The sequence below is a fragment of the Podarcis erhardii genome (assembly GCF_964252035.2).
Source record: "Podarcis erhardii genome assembly, chromosome: 1".
NCBI classification, from domain to species: domain Eukaryota; kingdom Metazoa; phylum Chordata; class Lepidosauria; order Squamata; family Lacertidae; genus Podarcis; species Podarcis erhardii.
Window position 1 is genome coordinate 34,263,507 of NC_138497.1, and position 14,421 is coordinate 34,277,927.

The window sequence follows — 14,421 nt, forward strand, 5'->3', positions numbered from 1 at the left end:
ATTTTCACAGTTATCTTTGTCATTTTGGCATAGTCTATCATCTTAGTTATCCATTCCTCCTCCATTGGTACTTTCTCTTCTTTCCATTTTTGGGCAAGTAGCATCCTGGTGGCTGTAGTTGCATATATAAATAGTCTTTTAACATTTCTTGGTATGTCTTCACCTGTTATTCCTAATAAAAAGGCCTCTGGTTTTTTAACAAAAGTTATCTTCAACATTTTCTTCAATTCGTTATAAATCATTTCCCAGATCCAGCAGTTCTTATGGAGGTCACACAAGTCCCCTATTCCATGTAATGGCCCCATGTGTTGAGTATCTGTGTCTGCAGGGGTTGAGGAACAATGGGACTCTGCTATTTGTAGTGGGGTTCCCTCCACGAATGGCTCTGTGCCCAGCATACTGGAGCCTGCTAGTTGTATAAACATGACTGGCTATTTTTCATGCTAAATGGGGGCGGAAATAGTTTCTTTAATATATTTTTCAGTCTGTGAACACGTTAACTGTAAGAAACTGTTTCTGAGGTCACCATTTTTACATGCATTTCGACACAATTTTGCTTTGGAAAACTAACATAATAATTCAGTGGGTCTGAAAAAAACTTTTAAAATCTCTGAATCCGTACTCTTAATATTGATGCCTGCCACTTAATGAATAATACATTTTATCATACGGCATCAAGGCTTTATAGGAACCAGGTACTTATGTAAGCGGAAAAGCAGATTCGGATCTTATATAATGCTTATATAATCTTATGTAATGCTGTCAATGGCGACTAGCTACAATGGCTATATGCTGCCTTCACAGTTGGGGGCTGTATCCTTCTGAGTTCCTGGAAACCACTCAGGTCCTGCTTGCAGCCTTCCCATGGACAACTAGTTGTCTGGATGCTCCTTGTCTGATCCAGCAAGGCTTTCTTTATGCTCCCCAGCAGAGACCTGGATGCACTCCTCCATCTCTCTAAATATTTTTGCGCTTGATGTTGCAAAGTAATTTGATTGGTGTTATGCAAGTCTTGCAAGTCTGTGCTAATACTCAAGCCCAGATATTTTGCTTTAGAGCAGAGTCTTATTTGTTAACCAGTTAGCATCCTGAATTTTATCAAACCCTCAAGATTTAGAGGAAGCACTTCAATTTTGTAACACTGACTTTGCACCCAGCTACTTTTGCATATTGTTGCAGGAACTTTTCTAATTCCTCCATTCGTCAAAAAAACTGCCATATCATCAGCACACATACTTTTAGTTCTGTTTGTCCTATGTGTATATGTGAAATCTTATTCTGCTAGCTGATGCTTTCTGCCAAAAGTTCTAAGGACCGTCTAAACCATGGGTAGGCAAACTAAGGCCCGGGGGCTGGATCCGGCCCAATCGCCTTCTAATTCCGGCCCGCAGACAGTCAAGGAATCAGCATGTTTTTACATGAGTAGAATGTGCCCTTTTATTTAAAATGCATCTCTAGGTTATTTGTGGGGCCTGCCTAGTGTTTTTACATGAGTAGAATGTGCCCTTTTATTTAAAATGCATCTCTGGGTTATTTGTGGAGCATAGGAATCCATTCATTCCCCCCCCCAAAAAAAATAGTCCGGCCCACCACATGGTCTGAGGGACAGTGGACGAGCCCCCTGCTGAAAAAGTTTGCTGACCCCTGATCTAAACAATACTTCTGGCAAGGCCACGCTTGTCTTGCACCCCTCAGCAAATGAAAAGCTGGGAAACCTGATGTTTGGCATTTAGGCACAAGACTTGTAAATAATATTGACCCATTCACAGAAGTTGGTCCCAAAACAATAACATGGCATACAGTCCTTTAAGAAGGGCCATTTTAACCTGTCAGACACCTTCTCAGTGTCCAAAAACACACACAGCTGGCAGTTTATTTTTTCTGTTATAATCTGTTATGTCTATCAGTGTTCCTAGATTTACCTTTAAAAAAAACTGGCTTGAACTTTGTGGCTATTATTTAATGCACATTGAATCCATATTAATAGGAATTATTTTATTTACTCTGTTCATTAGAACTGCTATAAAGATTTTATAGTCAAAATTCAATAAGTGTCTGTATGGTGCTACATCTCCTTGGCCTTTTCCTTTAGTATATATATTTATATTATAATTATATATCAAATTATTTCCCCAATTCTTGAGGTATATGGTTTAGAGTATATACTTCATTTAGAGCTGCTGTTATTGTGTCTTGGATAATATTTATAAATTACTTATTGTACTCTGTGATAAAACCATCTGATCCAGGTGGCTCTCCTATCTTTAATTATTGGATGGTCTGCTGCATTTTAGTACAACTTGCACTTTGGTCCAGCCATAACTTATTTACTTCATTTAAGGTTTGAATTTCAGTTTATGCTACATATTCTTTAATGTCCTTCCCCTCTGGCTTTTGTGTTTTATAGGGGTTTTTCTTTTAGTACTCTAAGAATTAAATTTACTATTTCCTTACTATCAGTTATTATCTATCTATCTAGCCAAAGTGGATGGAACAATGTATGTAAATTTTACCCTTGTACAGTATGCTAATTTCTACATCTACTCATGCATCCTTCTCTAGTCTCTACCCGGGCAAGCAAGAGGCATTATCAGAATTCAAGGACACATTCCAGCTGGGCAAAAACACTCCAGAAAAATGAGAAGCAGAGCTAGCAAAGAGTGTGACAGGGAGAGAGGCGGTGTGCTTAGGGATGAGATGTGGCCTGAAGAAAGTCACCAGTGCCAGAGAGAAAGTTCTGGAGGGACACATTTCCCCCCTGGGCCTGAGGTGCCCCACCCCTGAGCTACCAAAGGATAAGCCATGAGTGGAGAGGAGTTGTTGGCACTGTTCTCCTCCCCAGACACACATAAACCTGCCCATCCCATTTGCTTTAAGCATTGGGATGGACACTCCTTGCAGCAGAAGCAATTGAGCTGGAGCTGAACCCTAATAATAATAATAATAATAATAATAATAATAATAATAATAATAATTTTACCCTGCCCTTCCCCAGCCACTCTGGGCGGCTTCCAGCAAAATATAAAAAATAATAAAATGTCAAACATTTAAAACTTCCTGATCACCAAATGTTGATGAAGTTCTTCTATCATAAATATAAGCAATAAGGCAGAAAGCAAATAGCAGAAAATAATGAGAGGGTCATCTTATACAGTTGCAGAGGATACAGAAGGTCAAAGGATGTTTCTTAAGTGCAGCAGAGGCCACAAACAGGATACAACTCCAAGCTGTTCAGTCCAAGGTAATATCAGTGTTCAGTAAGCTCGTAACTTGCGCACATTCAACTTTACACACTTGGCAAAATATAAAAAATAAAAGGGGGGCAGACGTCCCGGGGGAAAAGACTTTGGCAAGCCCACCTGCCATTGCGCCAAATATGTTTTCACTATGTGATTTTGTGGGATCCCTGGAATATAACCCCCACATAAGCTGAGAGATACCTGCATTGACATCACAACCAAATAGGTCTTATTTATAGAGAAGAATAGAATATTATGCTGCATTTATAATACAGCTGCTGGCTGATCATTCATTTGTTAATGGTTAGGAGACAGTGTCTGGATAGCAGCAGAGATTCTCTCTGTGTTTTTTGAATGAGATACCCAACAAAGGAAAGCGAGAGAGCACACACAGAAACAGCAGCCTGGAAGTTGGAATGGGCAGAGAAAGAGAGCTGGCAATTCTGACTAGAGTTAGCTGAAAGTGGGAGCGCCCACACAGTCCCAGGCAGCAGGCCATTTTCTTCCACCTGTAGTCAGACTGTTACTATTTTTCAGGAAGCATTCAACTGCATACCAGCAAATTTAGGTATGTGCAACATATATCTGATGCTGTACACAACTTCCATGCAAAGAAATGAGTGCGCAATAAAGAGTGGACATCGCATAACTTCTGCACAGGCTTTGTGCAATCAAATCAGGATGAACGCGCAACATACAGGAAGCGATTAAAGGTTTGGTAAGTAGCATGACAAATATCAGGGGGTCGTGGGAAGATGGCAGTAAATACAATTGTACTATGCCCTTTTTGGCACAGAAAATTATGTAGCCTATTTAGCTCTGGTGTGTTCTTAGAAACCTGCAGAAGTCAAAGCCAGGAGAGCTGAGCTTTTTCCTAAATGTGCAATTTGGTACTTTGATTCAGTTTTTCATTTGATGCAGGGTTCATTAACCCATAACGTTTTAATCTCTACTACTCTGCCCATTTCCGAACATGTGCCATAAATTATGCATTTTTGTCTTCTAGCTTGTTAACAACTGTTACAAAAATATTGTCAGGCAATCGTTTATTTTTTGCCTTAATCCCACCCCCTGTAATATCAAGGAGTGTATTGTCTGCAGAGCAATCATAAATCCGTGGTGCCATAAACTATTTTTATTGCATTTTAACCTCTTTGAGTTTTTTTAAGTTTAAGATGGTGGGAGTTTCCCATCCTCATCTCTTTCTAGGTCTTTCCAAGCAAGCGAGAATAAGGAATCACTTGGATTTGCTATCACTGAACTTTAGCATCACAGAACTTTAAAAACATTAAACATGTTAATTTAATTAAAACAAAATTGTTTGCATTAGTCAGTGTTAGCTTTCTTAAACCTCTCTCTGTTGGCAACACCCAGACAGGATAATTGGCTACCCCATACATGCACAGCCATAGGGAAACATAATTTAGTGGGAGGGAACATCCTAGACAAATGTCTACTCCGTGGTTTATGAGGGCATGCAATGCTATCCACACTTTTAACAGCTAAACCCCTGAAAACTGGGAGATTGACAAAGGAGCCCAAACGTGAGGAGTATTCATTAAAAGATGCAAATAGCCAGAATCTGTGCTGTTTTGTTTCAGTCTCCTTTATCCCGTTGAAAACAGGGAAGCCTCCTGTCATGCAGACTCAGATTCTCAGGGCCCAATAAAGGTTGGTGGCATTTTCCATCTATGTTTGTTTTCCTTCTTCTAATCACACATCCCAAATCTGCCACAAAACTCAGCTGGACTTAATCCATAACCTTTCACAAGTGTAATAACTAACTTGTATCATCCCATGACTTTTTTCAACCAATTTTTTGTAAAAGCTTAGAAAACAGTGTGCATAACAACACAGATGGCTTACAAATATATCCCATTTATTGTAGAGATGATTTTCTATGTGAGTAATCTTAGGAACTAAAAAAATATCCCATACATATCTGCAGATTGTATCTACTGACCTAACAATATCTGCTGATTTAGTAAAACACACCTCTGCTTCATGTATCACAGTGAGCAAAACCAAAACTCCAGAAGAATATGTCGGGTTTGAAGGAGGAGTGGCTAGCTTTACCTTTCCCATGTGAGGATGGGAAAGTAACTGACAGAGGAAACTCAGTAAGAGCTGAGAAAGAAGGCTACCACAAGTGGGAGCTGTAGCTGCCATCTAATGCTGGTAAGTCAGTTGTGGTGAGCTTCTATGGAATGTCATTTTGGAATAATGATCCCACCCCTGCCCAACTTGTATACTATCATTTTATTTCTGTGTTAGGCATTATTGTGTCTCCTGCTTCATTTTAAGCTGTTCAATTAGGTTAGCTTATTTGTGTATTGCTTTATATAATGTGCGGATTTATTTTCTGTATTTATGGACATTAGAGTTATTTTTAATTCTTATTTTTTAAAAAATAATAATGTTATATTTACTGTTCATTTTATATGTTGTGAGAAAATTGGGCACAATTTTCTAGGAAAAGTGGCATGCAAATAAAGAGATGAAGAGGAGGAATGGGACCTTATACCAAACAATTTCTCTATCTAGCCCTATATTGTCCAATGAGCAGTGGTCTTTATCACCTGCTATGTGATACTTTTTGCTTAGCTAGAGATGCCAGGAATTGGACCACACACCTTCTGCTTGCAGAACATGTCCTCAACCTTTCCACTGCTCTGTACTCTGTGTTAGATATGAGTATCTAACTCTCAGCATTCCTAGAGCTCAGCCTCCTTTTGTCACCAAAGGTTTGTTACTTGGGGCCCTTCTGAGCCCACTGCTGCTCATACAATATTTAGGTGAAACTAAGAACAGCTGTTCATTAGGAGGGTCGAATTTCACACTAATGTACATTCAGTCTGAGAATGGCACCCATCTCTTCCCTAATGCCATCAGTCTCTTGCCTAATCATTGTCCTGAAACCTCTTTGCTTTTTCTGTGTCTGTCCACGATTTGAGAGTAGAATCAGGTAAGTCAACTGAGTTGAGACAATATCTTGTTGCTGCCTGTCATTCTAGAATAACATCAAGTATCTATTGTTATCATATGTAGTGATCCTCTTCGAAATTCTGTGAGGTGCAGCTCATGCAAAACCTAGCAAAAGACCTCTAGGGTGGCTGTCACTAGGACCGCATTACACCAGCGCTGCAAGATCCTGCAGCACTGCTCAAGAAGGTCCCCACCCCACTGGAATCTCCCAACATTTATTTATTCATGTATAGCTTCAAGTAATGTATTCAAGCCATGAACAATAAAAATCAATACATGAAATACAAGTTAAACACAAAATAGCTTAAAATACAGATCACACATCCTAATTACAATATATGCAAATGTTCCACATGCCCCATTGTGTTCCATTTAACCCACTGATTGAACTTCATGATATAACGGTATATATCTAGACATTCTCACAGTAGACTCCTGACCTCATACCCATCCTGTGTTGGGATTATTATTTCTAGCTCTCTGTTTCGGGAAAGGCTGTGCTGGAGCTGTGCCACCTCCTCTTTCAGAGCAAGGGGGCACTGTCCTTGGCTGCTATGGTGAATTCTCCTCCTCCCTCCCATCATTGGCCCAAGAGGCCACTGGGGCAGCCACACCCATGTTTAGACACTTTATTTTGGTTAAGAAGACGAGACACTGAGAAGGTATAGCAAGGTTTGAACTCCACCAGGTGACCTATTTATTTAGTATTCACCCTGATGTCCTTCTGCAAGTGGAAGTTCTTCTGCAGAGTGCTTTTCTTCTAGAAAAAGGTGCCAGTACTGCATACCCTTGAGTACCCCCAGAAAAAGCACCCCTTTGAGAGAATGAGATAAAAAAAATATTATTTACTTATTTGTTTCAATATATATATATATCCTTTAAAAACAGAAAATAAAAAGGGGGAAAACAAGAAAGGAAAAAAGAAAAGAAAACTAACAATAACAGTAAGGTGAAATAAGAAAGGAGGACGTCCCCGTTCTTAAACAAGGCCCTCCATGCCAGCTGAGACCCAGGACCAATCGGTTGGAAGCTAGATGGTCCAAGTTACCCCAAACAAACACCTATATAACTACATACAGTGGTACCTCTGGTTACAAACTTAATTCCTTCTGGAGGTCCATTCTTAAGGTGAAATTGTTCTAATCCTGAGGCATGCTTTTGCTAATGGGGCTTCCTGCTGCACGCACGCCAACACGCAATTCCCGTTCACATCCTGGGGCAAAGTTCAAAACCAGGAACAGCTACTTCCAGGTTCATAACCTGAAGCGCTCATAACCAGAAGCGTTCGTAACTAGAGGTACCACTGTATAGGCTACTTTCTGTAATCTATCCCCCACTCTTTAACCCAAATGTAACTCTAACCCACCTCTTCCCCCACCCATCACACTTTATGTCAATGCAACACAATAGGTTTGATAGACACAGTGAGAGACACAGGACAACTATCAGGGAATTATCCTATAAAGTAGACAAACAGAATGGCTAGTTTAAAAGCAATTACACTAAACATGAGCGGGTTCGGAAACCGCATCAAAAGATAACGCATCACCTCTTTTGTAAACACCATGAGATCACACATTGCCTTCCTACAATAAACACACAATCTACCCAAAGGAAGCAAACTCCTGAGCGAACCCCGCTTCAGTCAACAATGGGTTGCACCTGGCTCAGGAAAGGCCCACAGAGTAACTATGATATTCAGTAGAGACCTGAATTTCAAAGCCACAACAGTGTGAAAAGACAAAAGAGGCAGATAAAATCTTGTTAAAGGGATGCTAGATGACAATACTAAACTGACCATTGGTTCCATATATGCCCCAAACTCAAGACAACTAGAGTTCATCTAGAAAACACCAAATAAATTCCTCTCCTTCTCCAAAGGGGAAACAATCTTGGGAAGTGATCTCAGCCTAAACATGAGAGGCACCTCCCTGAAAGACATCCACCCTACAATCCCATGGGCAACCTTCCTCTGAAGGAAACCCCAAACAATTACCGTATTTTTCACTCTATAGGACGCACTGGACCACTGGAGGGGCAGAACAGGGGGAAAAATTCTCCCCCTCTCTACTCAGTGCCCCTTCAGTGAAGCGGCGGGAGAAACGGAGCCCCTTCCATTTCTCCTGCCGCTTTGCTGAAGGGGCGCTGCGCAGAGAGGGAAAACCGTGCAGCGCCTCTCCAGCGAAGCGGAGCCTGGAGAGCAAGAGGTGTGCACCGACCCCTCTCGCTCTGCAGGCTTCAGGCGGCTATCCGCAAGCCTTCGGAGTGCAGCGGGAACTCCTGCTGCGCTCTGAAGACTTGAGGATAGCTGCCCGAAGCCCCCGGAGCGCAGCGGGAGTTCGCGCTGCGCTCCGGGGGCTTCGGCCTTCAGGCGGCTTCAGCGAAAGCAACGCGAAGCCAAGGAGTGCGGGGGGAGCTCTCCCTCTGCACTTCGGAGGCTTCGCATTGCTATCGCTGAAGCCAAGGAGCCTGCATTCGCTCCATAGGATGCATACACATTTCCCCTTAATTTTTGGAGGGGGAAAAGTGCGTCCTATAGAGCGAAAAATACGGTAGGTACTTTTATAAATTATTAAAAATGCTTTAAAAACATATGGGGTGAAGAAAACCCAGGAGACACCAGCCACACATCACAATCCAGGCACCACGGCGCAGTGTCCAGACTTGATAGCATTCTGCTCCCACAAGGCCTAATCCTCCTGGTTGAATCAATGAACATAGGTAACATTAAAATCACAGACCATGCCCCAGTAGAAGCTACTCTTAAAATAGGAGACACAACATGAACCACCCCATCGTGGTTCTTCAGTCCCATCCTAACCACAAATAAACTAATTAGAGAGAGTCTCACAAAAAGTTTCCAAAACTATTTCAAAGAAAATGATGTAGACAATATAACAACCCCCTCCTTTGGGACACCATGAAAGCTGTCCCCAGGGGAGCTTGCGTAAAAGAGAAAGCACAGCTTAAAAAACAAACCTCCTCAAAAATTAGCAAAATAGAACAAGACATCATGGCCCTCTCATCACGCTACAAACAAACAGGAGCCAAAAGGCTCCTTAAATTTATAGAGCCATAAAGGAGGGAACTCGACTCACTAGAAATCAACGAAACAATGATCAACATCCTATACTCAAAACAGCGCTTCTACGAGTATGGAGGGGGAAACTCCAGACTATTAGCAAACAGGTATAAGGGGAAAAAACACTCAAAACAAGAATTCACTGCATCACCAAAAAACCCCAGCAACATAACATTTTCCTCCAAAGAAATAACCTCAGAATTTGCAGAATTGTATTCCAACCTATACACCTAGAGATGGGGAGACCTGGGAAAAAACTGGAAATCCCCCCCCCATTTTTTACCAAAGCTTTTGGGGGGGGACTGGGGGGGTAGTTTGATATAGTTTGAATATTCCACACCCTTTTTTTCCAATTTTCCGGGGGGGGGGGCAGCTTTGGGGGAAAATGAAAAAAAACTTTTTTTAAAAAAAATAATCTGGGTTTTGTCCAGGCCTTCCCATTTCTATATACACCTCACCGAAATGCTAGAGAGGCTGCACCTCCACAGGCCCATACCTCCACATGTGGTGGGAATGTCCCAGAATCCAACTCTTCTGGACATCAGTCATACAAGAAATATGCAAATTAACTAAGCAGGTATTAGAAGTCACTCTACTCAACATCTTCCAAGATAACAATGTCCACTCACATAATAAGGAGCTCATAACCCACCTACTCTCAGCAACCAGAAGCATCATAGCCAGGCACTGGAGAGACCTGTCAGGAGTAAACATGGACCAATGGTATCAAACAGTATGGGAAACAGCCTTACTAGAAAAGCTAACCAATAAACTGAAACGGACATGGGGACAAATAGAAGAAGATGCCTTTACTTCGGTACGGGTCCCCTTCATCACAGCCCAACAAGACAACAACAAGAATCCACCGACAACAAATGAATCAATATGGCTAACCTGATCCAAAAATCCACCCCCTCACACACTCACACACATAAACAAATCTCACTACAGCCAGTCAAAGGCAACCAACCAAACCCTAGGCCACTTGCAACTTCTCTCATCACCAAGGAAATATAACAAGTGAACAGAAAGAGAACCCACACAAGTGACGCTGAAACAAAACCCCACACATACACTAAGTAGAAGAATAGAAGCATTCAGAACAGTGTCATTTTCAAAGGATGGCTTTGCTTTGGGTCTCATACTGCTTCAATAAGTGCAAATTAGATAGCTTCTCCTTTAAAAGCACACTGAGAATCAAATGTCCTCCTCATCCGCAAGCACTATTAACAGAATTGTGCATATACTGTATGACAGTAGTCAACAGTGTTTATCAGGGCTGTAGCTTTTCCCTTAGGTCATTTGCTCCACTTGGAGATTCCTTGAAGACACACGCAGACCTGACAGCCTCAGCTCTTCTCACACCAGAAATGAAGAGTGAGCAATTTCCCATCTGTGTTCTATCCCTGCTGTTTAAAGATTCAAATAGAGAGGCGAAAATGAACCAAAATATGCTTCTTAGGAATTTCAAATTTGCCATTGACATTTGGAGGTTTCCCTCCAGCTCAAGCATAGGCAAATTCAGCTCTCAATATGTTTTGGGACTACAACTCCCATCATCCCTAGCTAACAGGCCAGTGGTCAGGGATGATGGGAATTGTAGTCTCAAAAAACATGTGGAGGGCTGAGTTTGCCTATGCCTGCTCAAGCTATTCCCTTGTCATACACCAACCTGTCTTTAGCACTGGTGATCTGTTTTAAGCCACTTCTGATGGATACTCCACTAGCCAGAGTTCTTCACTAACACCATTCCTGTAAGCTTCACATGTCTTTTCCCTTTTGTATACAGTGGTACCTCTAGTTACAAACGCCTCAGGTTACAAACGCTTCAGGTTACAAACTCTGCTAACCTGGAAGAGTTACCTCGAGTTGAGAACTTTGCCCTAGGATGAGAACGGAAATCGTGTGCCGGTGGCGTAGTGGCAGCGAGAGGCCCCATTAGTGAAAGCACGCCTCTAGTTAAGAACAGTTTCAGGTTAAGAACGGACCTCCAGAACGAATTAAGTTTGTAACTAGAGGTATCACTGTATTCTGTTTGCATCACTTTGCCTCCAAAAGGTTCACTTCCTGGTATCTCTAGGTGGGTCTGAAAAAAGTCCTAGAGAGCTACTGCCACTTTCTATTGAGACTTCATCCTCATCCTCCAGTCTAAAGCAACCTCCCCGAGTCTGGTGTCTTCCAGATGTTTTGGACTACAACTTCCATCAGCCCCAGTCAGCATGGCCAAAGGGCAGGGATGATGGGAGTTGTAGTCCAGCAAGTTCTGGAAGGCATGGGGTTGGGAAAGTCTGCAGTATAGGGACAGTACTGAACTAGACAGATTAATGGTCTGAATGTAACCATATACCTAATGATATGTATTGTATTACACTACCTACTCAGTCCTGAGCTTGTAGTTAAAGAGAATATTGCATTGGGTTAAGGCAAGGTAGGGGCAGGTGGGTTCACTGACTTTAAAACCCAATCAAAAGTTTCACTTTACTTATGTTGTCACCCTAGCACATCACCCATTTCATTACTGCATCTAATTTGGTTGATATCACAACATTATTACATTGATCACTGTTTCAACTTAGCCTAATTTAATTGATAGAATTCTGTGTCCTTGCTATTATAAGAGACAATTAGCTCTCATTAGTTTACATTTCACTCATTTTCTGCTGACTGATTGCACTACATACTGATACTTGCTAATATCAATATGCAATGCAATCAGTCAGAGGGAAATGTTGGTACAGTATCTCTACAAACTATCACACTTATCATTCTGATTGTCTGCAAAGTACCAATATTTGCCTACAATTTAATAGTTTCATAATGCAATATTTGGTATTAATAATCATCATCTGAAGGTCACATCCTTAATCACATTTGCACTGAGCAAAAATTAACTAATGAAGATTACAACGTATTAATAAATTGCAGATGGTACCTCTCTATTTTCCAACATAACCTTCAAATAACAGAAATGGGAGCTGTGATTTGACTTAAAGACTTTTTTGCTTCCCTCTTCCTATTTATTCAGTCTTCATTCTGGGTTCTAAGCGCTTTTTTTTTTTTTTAATCCTTTTGTTAAGGTCCTGCAGTAACCATATGGAGAGCTTTAGCAGAGCAAGAACATGCAGCTGATGCTTTGTATTAGAGGTGAAGAGGTGACTTGAATTGTGCTACTGTTAATTTGCCCTTTAAGCAGCTACAGCAGGGAGTCTATAATGGCAAGAAGCCATGCAAGGAGAGTTGCCTATCAGATTATTATGTCAGAAATGCTAAAGATTGAAAGCAATGGAAGGGCAAATAGCTTTTGGTAACCAATTTAACATAATCCACTGAGCATTCAAGGGCACCCATTTGTAAATATGTTGTAAGTTTACTCAGATAAAATGCATTCATACCTACATTTCTCCCCAGTATTTTTATGCTAGTGGAGACAAGATGCTTTTGGTCCTTCATTGAGCATGTGTGAGTGTGTGTGAGTGTGTGTGTGTTTAATGATGCTGTTAACTCCTCTGTGCCATGCCAGAGTCTATTTAAAGAACCATCATAGCAAAATACACCCCAGTTGTATTGTTTTTAGCAATCCGTCCCACAACGACAAACATATTCCTCTCAACCCTCACAGCTGGTTTCCTGAAAAACCATAGAAGAGAAACATTTAGTATTGGGAACATGAAATAAATAGATGTCGGTTTGAGATTGAAACACGCAGCTTCAAAATAAGCACACATACACACACACCCCCCCCGAAAGTACAAATTAGGTTTGTGACAGGACGTTTGAATGCCACAGTTGCTAAAGTAATCTATGTCTGAAGCAGGGCTTCCCTCAACCGGGCTAAGCCTTTAGACAGAAAAACTAATTGCTGCAAACACTAATTTCCTAGTCCCTTTTGTCTCCTATAGTAGGCACCTCTGGATGCAGAAGGTACCCAATTAGCAGAATTCATGGGCCTGATTGTGTATTGTGGGGCAAGTGTGTGAATAGTATAAACAGTGCTGATTACTATTCCACTGTAATGGCTGGAATTTTTTATTTTTTTTATTGCTTAATAAGGCCATCTATTCTACATCAGTCTCTGGCAAAGCTGCTGGGGAAATCAGTTAGGTCACTTTTTCTGGTCATACTAGCAGGAGAAGCCTTGTGATGCTAACAGATGACTAAAGACATAATTACAGGCTATTTAATCACATCTGTTTCCCCACTTAACATTGTTTGCTCAAGTTAGATGTAGTTTTTTAAAAAAAAATCATCAAAAGGACAATAATGGCAAACAGACTCAAAAAATTACTCTTGCATGGTTAGAACTCTAGGGCTCGTTATAATTACAGAAAACAGAGTTTACAGTGATTTTAAAAGGCATTAATTTATATTAGCATGTTTCTATACACATATTGAGGATTGCTGGTTGTTTGTGGAATGGGGAGAGGAAGAATGCACTCGATTTACACACATGCTTGGGGAAAGCCAAGGGAATATATTTTTTTTTAAGCAACTTTGCTAAAATAGGGTTTGTGCCTAAATACATTTCGTTCTGAAGCTTAGAATAAGATATCGGTCCATAGAGCTTGCCTGACAGTCGCAAACATTATTCATTTAATTCACAGGCAAAATAGCAGAGGCTAGCCATATATTCTACTGCTGAAATGAGCCACCTACTCCAGCAAGGAGCTGTCCTTACTTCCTGTGCTGAGGGAACAGCACTTCCCATCCGAACTAACTCTCCAGCACGTGAGAACTTTCAACTTGCAGCTCAGGCACAGCAGAGCACATGTTTGTTGGACTTTGCATGATTTGCATGCAAAGGTCCCTGGTGCAATCCCCTGCATCTCCAGGTAACACTTCTCCTATCTGAAACCCTGGATTGCTGCTGCTGCCACCACCAGTCAGTACAGTATTGACCAAACTGGGCTAGGTTGGTCCATGATCCAGCTCGTGTTTGAAGAATGTTTGTACAAAGGTTATCCAGAACTTGTGAGCACCAGCAAACTTGTGAGCACCAGTTAGTAAATTATCATAGGGCCTTTCAGACACATTTAGCAGTATATGAGACCAAATTGTCTAGATCTGTCCTACATGCTTCACAAATGATGCCTTGCAATTAAGCCAGTATCATTCAAC

The 14,421-nt window shown here is 41.2% G+C and overlaps 1 long non-coding RNA gene across 1 annotated transcript in view; it reads left to right on the forward strand.

The window, feature by feature from the left end:
• Positions 1-5,006, forward strand: part of LOC309345395 — a 49,068-nt gene extending 44,062 nt beyond the window's left edge. Inside the window, exons 2-3 of the long non-coding RNA XR_014158221.1 lie at positions 3,777-3,957; positions 4,841-5,006. This is a non-coding gene — a long non-coding RNA (uncharacterized lncRNA). The remainder of the gene's footprint in view (positions 1-3,776; positions 3,958-4,840) is intronic.
• The last annotated feature ends 9,415 nt before the right edge of the window (positions 5,007-14,421 follow it).